At 52.5% G+C, this 15,153-nt stretch overlaps 1 long non-coding RNA gene across 1 annotated transcript; it reads left to right on the forward strand.

Annotated features, from left to right (window-relative positions):
• The first annotated feature begins 11,741 nt into the window (after nt 1–11,741).
• On the forward strand, nt 11,742–14,491 carry LOC132527308 (uncharacterized). Its single transcript, XR_009542944.1, has 2 exons — nt 11,742–11,928; nt 12,842–14,491. It is a non-coding gene; the product is annotated as an uncharacterized LOC132527308 (long non-coding RNA).
• Nucleotides 14,492–15,153: the final 662 nt, after the last annotated feature.

Genomic DNA, 15,153 nt, shown 5'->3' on the forward strand with positions numbered 1-15,153 from the left:
ATGATATGGGCACTTTAACCTCTCATCTGTGACGAGACCCGTTCTTTAGCTTATACTGACACCTGTAGGCATGCAAAACGGCTTTGAAGAAAATGCAAACGTGGCAGGTTTTGCCCATCCTCAGTCTCCAGGATTTCTGCCCACCTCCTGAATATACCAAGAGCCCTAACTGAGGGGCATGTTCTAGAAAGGGGTCCAGGCAGGGAAAGACGTCCACTGGAAGATGCTGCACGCTCCACTACTGTGAGTGTCCAAGGGTGTACTGACACTCGGAGTAACGTTTTGATCACTCCTATTGGTGACAGGAGTCACCCTCAGCTTCAGGTGAGAATATGAGCCCAGATGGCTCTATGAGCCGTGACAGATGTTGCCCGGGTTGGGAGGTGTGATACGTGGGGCCGGTGAACCTTGAAGCTGCAGGTGTTGACAGCTGGGAAGGCTTGAGAGGAGAGTGTAGGCAGGTCGGTTTCAAGGCCCCCCGCTCCTCTGCTGGAAATCAGGTGACCCTGGGTCTCCCTGGACCAAGAAGACACGCACAGTGGAGCGCGGATGTGAGCTGTGGTACCCGAGGGCCTCACATTCTCATCTCCCTCAGGCCCCATCATGACACCTGGATTCCAATCTGAACATCAAAAACAACACGATACACTTAAAAAAAATTAAATTCCGAGGTCAGGACAGCTTCGGGCAGGCCTAATTTGTGTGCTTGGCTGTCATAATGATGGATTTGAGACAGATTAACCTGTGGGCTCCTGAGCCTAACAGCCCTGTAGGGCCCCCTCTCCCTCCATGAAACTGCCTTTAAGGGGGGCCCCTGTCCCCCCGCCCCGAGGCCACCCCTCCCGCTGCCCGACAGCCCTGAGCCAATGGCTCCTGCGCCCGGAGAAGTGAAAATAGACCGTTGTCGAGATAAGAAAGGAGGCTTAGCAGGCGTGTTTGCCCTACTCAGAGCAAATCAGGATGGGGAAGGGAAACACAGGATGTCTGACTTCCAGCTATTCTTGTAGGATTTTACTGCAGTTCTTGTTTTTGTCTTCTTCTTATTTTTTAAATGATGTTGTAAAGTCCCTGGCAAGACAGAGACCTTGGGCTTCACCAACTTCCTTCGAAAGGGCTGGCGCTGGATTCTTCCAGACTCTGAGAAAATCTTGGCCGTGCCCCCTGACCCGCATCTTGGGGATGGTGGCGGCTGAGCGGCCTGCCTCCTGGCTGTCGCTTGCTGAATGGACAGACCATAATGAGTCAATTCTCTGCCGTCTGCTATTTAAAACAACGGGTTCCTTCCTGTTTCCTACGCGCTGACTGAGACTTCTTCTGTGTTAGGGGAAAAAAAAGGAATTCCGGGATAAAGTGGGCCCTCGGCGACTGAATGAGCCATACATCTCGGCCCGCGGCGGCACAAAAGCTCCTAACTGTTTTATCTGTACAGATGGCTCTGATTTGGTGTTGGTGGCATGACTCCGTGAGCTAATTTTCCAAATACTTGGTTCATTGAAGTGGAAGAAAAAAAAACCACAAAGCCCTTTAAGCCAAACGAGACTCCCCCAAAAAACACAAGTCCTGAATGTGTAGCTGCAGCGTTGCTTCCGACGGGGCAGGAGGGGGAGTGAAAACCTCCAGGCTGCATCTGAGGGCGCCCTGGGCTCCGGTTCCTTTGTCCGCCACCCCGGGGACATCCAGGCACCCACTGGGAGTGAGGCCCGCCCCCACCCCGCTCCCGCCACGACCCGGTCCCCGGGGGAGCTGGACCGGAGAGGGCCGAATGTGGCCTCAGATGATGGGCTGGGGTCTCAGCGATGCCACATCAGGGCCTAATTCGGGCTGCTTCTCTCTTTCTCCAGCCAAGTGTAAGGGTGTAGGAGGGGCGTAACGGTGGTGAGTCTCAGCCGTACCTCCCGCGGCCGCTGCCTGGCCGCTGCTGCGGCCCAATGGGCACCGACACCGTGCCGCTCCGGCCGCCCTGGGGCTGGGACTTCCTGGGGCCGACAGAGAAGCTCCGAGAGTGTTCGGAACACTGCGGGGACCTCCGACCCCTCGCGCATGCAGCAAGCACGCTGGGCCCCGTACCGGCCGCGGGGGCTTAAGATTAGTTATTCCCACCCCCAACCCGAAGGGGCAGTCATCTCACCGCCCCAGGCAGGAAGGTAGGAGTTGCATCAGGATCTTCACTTGCCCAGGAAGCAGGCGAGGCGTCACAAAGGAGGCGCTGTAGACCCGAGTCCTGAGGAAAGGGGGTGGGACCATATTAGGTGGAAAAGCACAGAAAAGCTGTGTGTGATATGCTTAAGAAACGGGGGCTTCCCTGGTGGCACAGTGGTTAGGAGTCTGCCTGACAATGCAGGGGACACGGGTTCGAGCCCCGGTCCGGGAAGATCCCACATGCCGCGGAGCAGCTAAGCCCGTGCGTCACAACTACTGAGCCTGCGCTCTAGAGCCCGTGAGCCACAACTACTGAAGCCTGCGCGTCTAGAGCCCGTGCTCCGCAACAAGAGAAGCCACCGCAATGAGAAGCCCACGCACCGCAACAAGAGTAGCCCTGCTCACTGCAACTAGAGAAAGCCCGGGCGCAGCAACAAAGACCCAACACAGCCAAATATCAATCAATCAATAAATTTATTAAAAAAACAGAAAACAGTACCTACTTTATAAGAAGAAAAAGAAATGGTGGCAGTGTCAGTGTCGTCTCCCAAGTGCAAATAGTTGGCACTCTGTAAATAATCGCACATGTGAAGGAATAGATGGCCACCGTCTACATACGTGCACGTGTGTGTGCACGTGGGTGTTCACGTGGGGGGGGCAGGGGGAGGAATATAGGACACAGGCTTTGCCAGGTAGGCTGGAACCAGACTGAGTAAAACCTGTTGGCAAAGAAAAGCCTAGAAAAGTTTTCAAAGTCTCGAAATAGGTAAGAGTTGGCTAGAAGGAAGCAACCAGACAGGTATTTCTAAAGCTCATCGTGGATACTGTCTGGGGAAGGGCTGGAGGGGTGCAGATGAGGAGGTGGCCGCTCGGGCTGAGGGAAGGGCAGTGGCCGTGGAGGCACAACCAGCGGCCGGGCTGGAGCTGGACGGCAGGGGCAGCAGGGAAGGAAGGGGTCAGTGACCCTCAGACCCCTGGTTCGGGCAGAGGGAGGGGCTGGACACGCCCTGGGTGCTGAACACAGGAAGCAGCAGGGCAGGGCAAGCAGGTGGGTTCAATGTCGTTGAATCGAGGTTCACAGGGGCAGCAGGACCAAGCCCATCCTGGGGTCGCTGGGCTTGCAAACCTAGTGGAGGGCAAGGCAGGGCCCTGGAGGCAGGGCAAGGTCTCAGCAGCGGGGAGGGGAGGCCAGGAAGGAAGCCGGAACCGCCGGAGGAGACAGATGCCGGGGCCGAGCGGGGCGCAGAGCCCGCCCGGGGGTGGCGGTGGGGGCACGGGCTCCCAGCCACGGCCACGCGGCCCTCCTGCTTCTCCGCTCAGGTTTGGGCATCTGGACTCAGGGGGCTGGTGGGAGGGCGCAGGCACGGGGCCAGGGGCGGGCACGGGGAGGGACGTGTGTCCCCCCGACATGCTCACCCACACTCGGACCCCGAGGCCAGGTCCGCATCCCGGGCCTGAGCTCTGGCTCCTGGTTTCAGGAGGGTCCCCCTCAATGGGGTGGGAGTGAGGGCTGGAGGGCCCAGTCTCCAGGGAAGGGTGGGCACTTTCTACCATGACTCTCTCAGGACACAGGGCTCCCCCCTTTTCTCAGGGGCGTGGAGCGCAGGGGGCAGGGTCCTAACAGGGAGAGGAAAGGGAAGAAGATGGTAGTTTGGACAAAGCAGAATGGCCCAAACCAGTGGGAGCTGGGAGCCCCCGTTGTGGTGGGAACACACCCTTCCTCTGGCCCCACTGAAGGGCCGCAGGCCTTTGCGAGAAAGGGTGGCCTTGGAGAAGACTTCAAAGAATAGAAGGAGGACAGGTACCCTGGTGGGGTCTCTGCTCCCTCCCCTCCAACAGCCGGACGGGCCGCCACGTCTGGATGAGGCCGGACCACCTACTCGAGACAGGGGCAGAGTGGGTGCAGGGCTGTTGTCCAGCTGGGATGGGAGAGAGAGGTGCAGGGAGGCCACAGAGGACTGGAAGGTCAGGTCTGAGCCACCCTGGAGGCGTCTCGGGCAGCCAAGAATGAGGTCGGGGAGAGGCCGGTGGCCAGGTGGCCAGGAAAGTCCAAGGCGTGAGCCAACACCCAAGGGTTGTGTGTGCAAGGAAGGGAACAGGAAGCCAGTCCTGGGACGCACCTGTGGGTACGAGGCTGGCGGGCAGTGTACCCCACTGAATTCACCGAGAGCCACGATCACATGCCAGTGGAGACGCTGGCCTCCTCCGTGGTGGGGGAGAAAAGAGCAAGGAGCTCTAGCTTGGTCTGGGGGATGAATAAGGGTGGAGTTAGAATGAGCTCGAAAGAGCAACGAAGGTGGTCAAGCCATTAGACTGGTGCCTCTCGGTGACCCTGGGGGGTCCTCACTCTCTGATGAAAGTAGCTTAGTCGCCTACAGGACTCACTGGGTACATGCTCCCTAAGGAATTCCCTGTACAACTGGGGGAACCTCTGCCCCAAGCTTGTGGTCTGGAGGAGAAACCCTGGATCCCTTCAGAGAGGCTGGGGGAGCCTCCCGCCCCAGGGGCCGGCACCCAGTAAGGAACCAGCACTGCTGAGGCCCCCCAGACTGCTTCACACGTACAGGAGCCAAAAGGGCGCCCACATTTCAGGGCCTTCTAAGCCGTTTTGTGTGTGTACGTGTGGACCACTGGACCGCTTTGTCAATTTGGTGAATGAAGCCTATAGATATCTTCCCAGAAATGTGTGTGTTTTTTGAAAAATAAAAGGCATCTTTTGTGTGTGTGTGTTATTTTTAAATGGATAAAATAGAATACTAGATTAAAATTCATACTCAAATATAGTTATTAAAGTATAAAAATCGTGATAATTTAATATGCACACCTCTTAATTAACCCATTATTTAATAAGATATAGGGGGAGGTTTCATAACCACCATCCTTTTGAAGTAGTGATGAGTATAAGTGATATTTTGATATAGGCAAAATAACTGTATTATGATGTGAAAATATCTGATTTCTATTACAAATACTGCCAGTACTGATGTGACTTATTGACTACATTTATTATTGAAGAAAGTGCTGAGTTTAGAGAAAATAAAGATGTAAATGTTTTTCCCATTCAGGTTCACAGTGCTCTTGAATTCTATCTAAGGCCCCTCTGGGGATGCTGGACCTCTATTAAGAGCCTCTGTTTATCGTATAAAGCCGTGGAGATTTGGGGGTCCGTATGTTCCAACAGCAGCAATAGCATTAATTATCCTAACACATTCGTTGGTCTTATTTGGCCTGGAAGGGGCACCATCCCTATGCAAGGAGCTTGACCTTCACATCATCTTATTGTGGAGGCTGAATAATGCCCCCCAAAATGCCCATGTCCTCATGCCCAGAATTATGAGGATGTGACCTTATACGGCAAAAGAGACTTTGCAGCTGTGATTAAATTAAGGATTTTGAGATGGAGAGATTATTCTGGATTATCCAGATGGGCCCAAAGTTATCATAAGGAGACCAGGGACCCCCCTCCTGGTGGTCCAGTGCTTAGGACTCTCTGGGTTCAATAATCCCTGCTCAGGGAACTAAGGATCCTGCGAGCCGCGGGGCGTGGCCAAAAACAAAATAAAAAAGAAGGAAACTGGACAGGAGTGGGGAGGTGATGACGGAAGCAAGAGGTTGGAGTGATGTGAGAAGAGGCCACGAGTCAAGGGACGCAGGTGGCCTCTAGAGGTTGTGGGGGGCTCCCTGAAGGCTCCAGAAGGAACTCAGCCCTGCTGACGCGTTGGTGATAGGCTTCCGACCTCCAGTACCATCACAAATCTGGGTCGTTTTAAGCCACTATGTCTGTGGTAATTTATCACAGCGGCAGGAGGCGAATACGCTTACATAAGACGCATCATCCCACTTCACGACATTTTGTGGAGGTGCCCTGTGTGCATGAAGTGCCATGGTCTCACTCACAAGCTGAGCGACTTTTTACACTTTCTACTCTGTGTAGCCACCCCGGAGCCAGGATGTGGAGCAGCGCGGCTCCCAGAAGCCTCCCTCAGGGTCCCTCCTGGGCAGCAGCCCCATGGACCCCTCTTCTGAACTCAGTTCGTCTGCTGTAAATAGGTGGAATCGTGCCTCACACACCGTCTGCTTCTTTCACTCAGCGTTGCATCTGCGAGATGCATCTTCGTTGCCGCTTCTCGATGTCTGTGTTCAGTTTAGTCCTTTTATCAGTTTGGTAGGAAATTATTTTATTTATTCGTTTATGTTGAAGTAGAGTTGATTTGCAATGTAGAGTTTTAGGTGTACAGCACAGTGATTATGTTATACATACATGTATATCTATTTTTTTCAGATTCTTTTCCCTTACAGGTGATTACAGCACACTGAGTAGAGTTCCCTGTGCTACACAGTAGGTCCGTGTTGGTTATCTGTTTTATACACAGGAGCGTGTATATGTTAATCCCCAACTCCTAATTTACGCCCGCCCCCCAGGAAATTCTTACAACCTTGCCCCCAGAAAGAGGTGGAAATAGAGACACTGTCCTCTACTTCCCCAGTTTCATGGCTGCCCTGAAATGGACTCCAGCCCTCAGATCTCGTCCTCGTTCCTCCCCCCAGAGACCAGGGCCTTGCTCAGCGGCCACAGGGGTAGCTATCTGGACTTGGGTTTGTCTCCCTCCAGGACCCCTCTGACACCATTGTCTGAGCTTTTTGTGGTGAAGGTTGTCTTCAACACCAGAAGGTCCTGGGGACCTTTTATGTTCTCTGTCCTTCCTGCCGCCTCTGACCTTTCACGTAGGGTAACCCTACCCAACCCCCCGGAACCACCCTGCACTTTGTCCCCTTCTCTCTGTCCTCCATCTGAGCCCTCCCCAGGGAGTCCCCTAGTCCCTCCCCACTTTGGCAACATTTCTTTAAGGCAACAGTCACCCTGACCTTTCCAAGAATCCACCCAGAGGGTCCCTCACTCTGCGAGGTGACATCTTCATTGTATACAGCCAGGGAAGCCTCGCCCCCGCTCAGGGTCCCCTCTGGCCTCGGCTCTGCCTGGAGAGGGTCCTCGCTGGGCCATGGGCCCCCCAGCCTGCGGCTTCCGGTTGCCAGAGCGACTCAGTGTGGCCGCGCTGGGGGTTGGTTGGCGGGACAGCAGAAGAAGACGTTTCCGGAGCCGCAGGGCCTGGGCCCGGAGTCCAGGGGGACGGGCCTGCTGCCGGACAGGCAGTCACCGCCCTCAGCCCCCGGTCGGCACCCTCGCCCACTGGCAATTCGCTGCTTCTGTTCTTAAGATCAAAATATCCTATTCATTCCTAATAAAGCTGATGGGTGAATTCGGCAGTCAGGAGGGTTGCCAGTATCCCTCACCCCCTAGTTTATTTTATTGTTTAATTTTTATTTTGTTTTGGGGTACAGTTGATGTACATGTTGTGTTAGTTTCAGGTGTACAGCAAAGTGAATCAGTTATACACATACACGTATCCACTCTTTTTCAGATTCTTTTCCCAAATAGCCTATTACAGAATATTGAGTTCTCTGTGCTCTACAGTAGGCCCTTGTTGGTTATCTATCTTATATGTAGTAATGTGTTTATTTTATTTTATTTTGTTTTAAGCTTATTTATTTCTTTTTATTTTTTCCAGACGCGAAATCCAGTTTTAAACCATTTTTTTATTGAAGTGTACTTGATTTGCAACGTTGTGTTAGTTTCAGGTGTACAGCAAAGTAATTCAGTTATACATACATATATATACCTATTCTTTTTCAGAGTCTTTTCCATTATAGGTTGTTACAGGATATTGACTATAGTTCCCTGTGCTATACAGTTGGTCCTTGTTGTTTATCTATTTTACATATAGTAGTGTATTTCTGATAATCCCAAACTCCTACAAGAAATCCAGTTTTAGAGCTGTGGCCGTAGAGAATTTTACATTATTCCTAGTGTTTCTCAAGCACTTTTTTTAATGTCCAGCATTGACAAGAGTCTATTTTTATTTATTTATTTTCTGGCTGCGCCGCGCGGCTTGCGGCATCTCAGTTCCCTGATCAGGGATTGAACCCAGGTCACAGCAGTGAAAGCCCGGAATCCTAACCACTAGGCCACCAGGGAACTCCTATTTTTAATTTTTAAAATTTTAATTCAATTTTTAAAGGTTACTTTCCATTTACAGTTATGACAAAATATTGGCTGTCTTCCCCGTGTTGTATTGATACAGTAGTCCCCGAGCCTGCCTTACACCCAGTAGTCTGTGCCCTCCCCTCTCCCACCCCGCGTTGCCCCTCCCCCTCCCCACTGTAACGGCTAGTTTGTTCTCTAGATCTGCCTCACTCCCTCTTTTCATTGAACTGACTCCCCGCAAACTTCCAACCGGCCCGTGTGAGAAAGAACTACGGCCTGTGATTTGAGAATACGGGTCACAACCCAAACGGGGAGACGCAAGGAGAGTCAGGGGGGCCTTTACGGGTTTTATTTAGGGGATGACGGGGGTAGAACAGAAGAAGGGAAGCAGCTCTACCCGTGGGCATTTCCCCCTCCCTCTAAGAAACTCCCCCGCGCCAGGACCACGGACAAACCCCTCCCTGGAAGACAGCCTGCAGGGTTCTGTTTCACAAGCTGCTTCCAGGCTGCAGAGGCAGGCGCCTGCCTCCTTCTGCCGTCCTCGCCTCCTGGGAGTTCAGGTGCCTCGGCCTCATCAGGGTTTCAAATAAGAAAGATTTGTTGTCCTTGCCCTCATTAGTTCTTTTTTTTTTTCTTAAAGAAAAATGAGCTCAAGAAAGAGAAGTCTGCGCATAAGAACGTCTCTAGGCCGGCTGGAGAGGCTAGGAAGGAAAGCTACCTAGGATTCATTCTTATAAACATCATAATAAATAGCACGGATTTCAACAGACGGCTATAAATAACATCTAATGTTTGTACTCAACAGTTTCAGCTCTCAGGTGATGGCCCGGGACAAGTGGCCGCCCGGTCCTGCCCTGCTGGCTCGCCGCCCGGTCACCTAAGCCTCCCTGTTTTCAGAGGTTGTTTTCTGCATCTCTCTCAGAGACTGTAGGCGCACCAGCCCCTCCCTCGCTGCCCCGGGCGATCTTGGGGACCTGCCCCTTGGTGGGAGGACATCTGACGGGGAGGCCACTGGGTTACCGGTTTCCTTCCTCAGCGACTCACAGGCCCGCAGCCTCGCAGATGTGCTCCCTGGGTTTGTTTTGATAGCTTGTTTGAAAAACAGTTCCTATCCACCAGCTGTTCAGATAATCAGATTCCAAGTGGCAACCAACTGGGATTACTATGGCGACTGTTTACCCTGACCAGCATGGCTCAGCTGGAAGATATGGGCCTGGGTTGGGGGTCCCCTTTCTTGTTCTTGTGATTGCTGCCCAGATTGGCCGTAAGGAAGCCTCCTTTTCCGCTTTCCTCCCCTGGGAGCCCTGCGTTCCCCGGGGAGACAACGACGAGGGGCAGGGATCCGAGGGAAGCTTCGGGAACGTGGATGTTCTTGGCATCGGTGACCCTCACCCCATATCAGACCGTTTCACCGTCAGTACTGGGACTTTGTGTCCCCGCTTGTGCAGGGTTGGAGGGAAAGCCTGGCTCAGAGGTTGAGCGTGTCCTCTGAGCTCTCCCTCCAGTGCCCCAAACCTTCCAGGCCTAAAATCAAACTTCTCACGTGCCCACCCAGCCCTAGCACCCCTACCCTCTTCCCTCAGCGCGCAGACGGCACCCACTGCTCCCCACGCACCCACACCAGGCCTGCTGTCCCCCCGGCTTTCCTGTCCCTTGACCCCCAAAGTCAGGGATTTGCCAAGCCTGGCTGAGTTTCCTGGGGCCTTTTCTTCCTCTGCCTCTATGTCTTCTTTCCCATCTCCACTGCCTCTGCCCACAGGTGCCCCGTCACCTGTCCCTTTCACCGTGGCAGGAACTTTCCATCACTGTCCCAGCCATCTTTCCTCCTCTTCAACTGCACCCTCCCACCACTGCTAGGCCCGGCTTCCTAACGCTGCCCTCTGTTGTCACTTACCTGCTCAAACCCCCTTAGCCCCTGCCCGCTGTGTGCAGCTTGGAGCGACGGGACCTTGTCTGCCATCCCAGGCCCTCGGCACCCTGGTTCCAACCTCACCTGATCTCCCTCTTTTGCTTGGTCCTGCTCTCTCCCCCTGTCTTGTCAAGCTCACATCTGTGCTTTCCAGCAGGGCTGATTCCAGGGGCTGCCCCTCCCTTGACAGACTCCATGAACGCACTTCCTGGAGTTGTACGGCCTGTGCGACAAGGGGGCCTCCGGGCCTTTGCCCATGCTGCTTCCTTGTTCTGGAGGGCCGTCCTCCCCCAGCTGCCTGTGAAAGCCAAACAATTCTTCAAATGTCACTTCTTCCATGAAGCCTTCGGTGATCATCAGTGCTTGAAAGGGTAGCTCATGTTCACGGATCTCTGAAAAAAAATGTACCTTACGCTTATAATTTTCTTTGTATTTCAGATTTTGCTTAGAACACAAACCTCCCTAAAGACTATTGATTACTTTCCTGTATATCGTTTGCTGTGCCTAGCGCTGGGCCTGGCACATAGTAAGTGCTCCGTGAGTTTTTGTTGGACGAATGAAAGAATGAATGACTTATGTTGGGCTTGGCTCCACCCCAGCTCACTGTTCACCTCTGGCTGCATTTAAATTCAGGTACACGGCCTCTCCTCGTGCTTATTTACTATTAGAAGCAGAGAAGGATTGAGTGGAACCCTAAAGATGGTCCCTCCATTACCCAGACTCACTTAATGCGAAGCAGCGATTCTCAGGCACGTGAGTCCACAGAATGCTAACTGGTCCAGTGCTTTGCAGACCATCGCTCAGAACGCTGGGCCCCAGGATATGTCTCCAGGGCACGGGGGTCGGGGGGCAGAGGGCTGGGGATGAGGGAGCGTTGGGCCCCTGCCCCACTTCAGCAGGTCAGCTCTGCTTGTCTCTGTGTCACACCTTGAGGTCTGGTAGAAGCTCTGTTCAACCAGAGGCCCCCCGAAATTTTTTTAGGAAAAACAGAAACTAAAAAATATATATATGTAGTTCAACCGGGTAGCCATCTTACAAGAAATGCCTGTCTAAACGTATTTGTAAGGCCCTTAAAGCACATCCCGCAGTATCCAATCCAGAGCAGTCACCCACACTGCCACGGGACAGCCCCCCGCAAAGAGTCATCGGGTCCAAGTGGCCCCTTCGTCCAGGGAAAGAGCAGGAGGGTGGGAATCAGTGCCAGGCCTTAGCTCGGCTCTGCCACGAACAGGTCGTGTAACTTACACCAAGTGCTTTCCCTCCCTAGACTCTGCAGCTCATTTACAAGTGCAAGTGGGGGGTGGCCCCCCTTGGGAAGGCCGGGCTGCACAGTGGTTAGGGGCGTCCCGGGTGAGCCTGATGGGGGCGGGGGCCGCTGGGAGAGGCGCACCAGGGCAGGAGTGCCAAGTGCTGGGCGCCCCAGTCTCCGGCGAGCCTGTGGATCTGGGAGGCCCACTCCAGCTCTGTCACTCGGAGACTGACTCAGCTGGCAGCCGTAGGGCCCGGTTGCCGGGGGAAATGCTGTCGGCACATTTATTCTGGGTTTGGATATTTAAAGAGCTGGGTGTGTGGCACGACATTTCGGAAGTGCTTGGGGAGGGAGGGGTTGCGGACCAGGGCTTTTTTTTTAACCGTTAGAGATATCCTGTCCTGATCTCTCGGTCCACAAAGAGTGATTTTCTTCCCTAAGAATTGGACGTGGGTTCTGCCCATTGTGTCTACCTGGCTGTGCAGCCTGGCAGGAAGCAGGTGGCCCAAGGTGGGACCTGGCTGCCGTGGGTCCCCATCCCAGTGCCACCCTGCCCCCTGGACGAGAAGCCTGGCAGTGGCCCCCGAGGTACCGGGAAGGAGGGAGAGCGGTGGTCTGGTTCCCCAAGGGCACCTGGGCAGCGCCATCCTCCACCTGGCGTGACACGATGGAGTGGCCTGGGCCCTCAGGAGTCTCGGGGCCCAGGTGACAGCACAGGGCCCCCGGGGACGCTGGGAGCGCGGGCTTCCTCTTCCTCACGGGCTGTTTGCACTGGCTCCGGAAACGCTGGCTGAAAGCTGGGACTTTGCGTCATTTTTTACTATTTGAACGGCCTCTTTGGGCTGCTTTTAGGAAGGTGGTTCTTTTGTCCCTTTTCTCACTCAGGATGTTGTTGCCAATAGATTTCCTCACAGACGCTGTCTGCTGCCTTTGTTTTCCTTTCCAGATGCATATGGAGAAATCTTCCAGAACTGAGGTCCCCGTCAGCAAATTGCACCTGCGGTGCAGTGAGTGGCACAGGGTAATGCTTCTCTCATGACATTTATTGTTTTCATTTCTGCTCACAGAGGTCATTTTGTCCACATGCTCATGGTAGCACATTTGAGAAATAGAGGAAATAAATATAGGTGATATAGGAGGGAAATTAGTACCATCTGTAGTTCCAGCCAGAGATCTACACTTGGCAATCTGGCGTTGGTTTCTTTTTTTTTTTAATTGGGCTCGTCCTGCACACAGTGTAACGGAACTGGCGTTTCACGCCCCGCACTGTAGCGTCAGCAATGCCCCCTGCCCTCGAAGCCTTGTGGGTGCAGATTGCAAGCCTCTGTGGCTCTCCTTTAGCTCTGCCACCAGCAAAGCAACATCCGAGACATTAGCCCGCGTTAAGGAGGAAGGAGGACAGGAAAGCCGCCCCGCGTGATCCGTGTTTGTATGTAGAGCTGAGACGGGTGGGATTGCGGGTGACTTTTATTCTATCATCGATATCTTCTTTCTCTTCTAGAGTTCGCACGTTTTTCTGTAACAGACCTGAGAGTAGAGGCAGGTGATGTGATCCGAGGTGCAAGCGCAGTCCTGCCTCCCAACCAGGTGAGTTTCTTGGCTGCCCTGGGCCTCAATTTCCTCACCTCTAAAGGGTGGACGCTGATGCTACCTACCTCACAGGTACATTTTGAAGGTCAGGTGTAGGTGAAATGATGCATTAGAAGCCCAGTGAAGGCCCAGGGATGGGAACAATTGTGGCTTTACAGTATAATCCTACAAATTCTAGAAGTTACAGGATTATAGGCTGAATTATGTCCCCAAAACATTCATCTGTTGACGTCCTAACCCCTAGGAGCTCAGAATGTGAAAGGATTTGGAGACAGGGGTCTTTACAAGGGTAATTACATGAAAATGAAGTCCCTAGGGTGGACCCTAATCCCATGTGACTGGTGTCCTTAAAAGAAGAGTTGGTTAGGACGCAGACGCACATGGAGGGAAGACCACCTGAGGACACAGGGAGAAGACGGCATCTCCAAGCCAAGGAGGGAGCCTCGAAAGGAACCATCCCTGCCGACACCCTGACCTTGGACTTCCAGCCTCCGAACGGTGAGAAAATAACTTCTGTTGTTTAAGCCTCCAGCCCTTGGTCCTCTGTGATGGCCGCCCACGTGAACTGACCACAGGTCCTTAACTGGAATATCGGTGTCACCGTTGTTCATTGTCTGAATCTCCACCCTGAGGTCCTTACCATCTAAGCACGCTGCTGAGAGAGCTCGTCTGAGCAGGACACGGCCCCGGCCCCCTTCCCACTCCTGGAGCCCCTCATCTTCCCAGGGGCCCTGCTCTCCTTCTTCCCAGGACCGTCTCTCCCAGGTGACGGCTCTCGACGCCCCTGGAGGGAATTTGCTCCTTCCCCCTTCGGGAGCCTCACTCTGCCGTTTCCCGCCCAAGATGCCCCTCTGGAGGGCACATCTGCCCTTCAAGGAGGTGGATTTAAAACTCTCCAAATACCAACAGGAGACTGTGTTCGAGACTGCTCCACTGGGATCACCAACACGATGGTCTCTTAGGGTGGGTTTTTTTTTTTAATATCTAACTTTATTTATTTATTCTTAACTTTGAAAATGTTTGGTGTGGTAAGAACACTTCACATGAGATCTACCCACTTAACAAAATTTTGTTTTTGTTTTTGATTTTGTTTCTTTGGCTGCACTGCACAGCTTGTGGGATCTTAGCTCCCTGACCAGGGATTGAACTCGGGCCCCGGCAGTGAAAGCTCTGAGTCCTAACCACTGGACCACCAGGGGATTCCCAGCAAAATTTTAAGTCTATAATCCATCATTGTTTTTTTAAATTTATTTTAATTTTTATTGACGTAGAGTTGATTTACAATGTTGTGTTACTTTCTGCTGTACAACAAAGTGCTTCAGTTATATATATATATTCTTTTCCATTATGGTCTGTTATAGGATATTGGATATAGTTCCCTGTGCTCTACAGTAGGTCCTTGTTGTTGTTTATCTATTTTTATCTATAGTAGTTTGTATCTGTTAATCTCAAACTCCTAATTTACTCCTCCACCACCCCCCTCCCCCTCGGCAACCACAAGTCTGTTCTCTATGTCTGTAAGTCTGTCTCTGTTTCGTAAATAAAGTCATTGGTGTCGATACGTATCGTGTATCATGTAAGTGACATCATCTGGTTGTAATCCACGACTGCTGACTATTGGTACAGTGTCGTACAGCAGATACTTAGAGCTCGTTCATCTCACTTGACTGAAACTTTATGCCTGTCGATCAGTAATTCCCCATAATTCCCCTCTCTTTCCAGTTCCTGGCAACCAGCATTGCACTCTGATTCTATGAATGTGACCTTTTAATTTCAGATACCTCATGTAAGTGGAACCAGGTCTTTCTGTGACTTGCTTATTCACTGAGCGTAATGTCCTCAAGGTTCACCCATGTTGTCCCATTTTGCAGAATTTCTTTCTTTTTAAAGTCTGAATGGTGTTCCATCGTACTCCTCTATCATATTTCTTTATCTGTTCACCTATCGATGGACATTTAGGTCGCTTCCGCGTCTTGACTATTGTGAGTGACGTCATAATGAATACAGGAGTGCTAATACCTCTTTGAGATCCTGAATTCAATTCATTTGGATAAATACCCATTAGTGGGATTGCAGGGTAGGATTCTGAAGATACAGAGAGGAGATCCCTGGAGCTGTACCTGCAGTGCTTCCTCAGGTTACAAAGGCACCGCTAGCCCTGCCCTGGGAGCACAGGAAAGTGGTTGGGGGTGAGGTTATTTTTGTCTTGCAAACTGCAGGCCA

The sequence above is a fragment of the Lagenorhynchus albirostris genome, chromosome 1, assembly GCF_949774975.1.
Source record: "Lagenorhynchus albirostris chromosome 1, mLagAlb1.1, whole genome shotgun sequence".
NCBI classification, from domain to species: Eukaryota; Metazoa; Chordata; class Mammalia; order Artiodactyla; family Delphinidae; genus Lagenorhynchus; species Lagenorhynchus albirostris.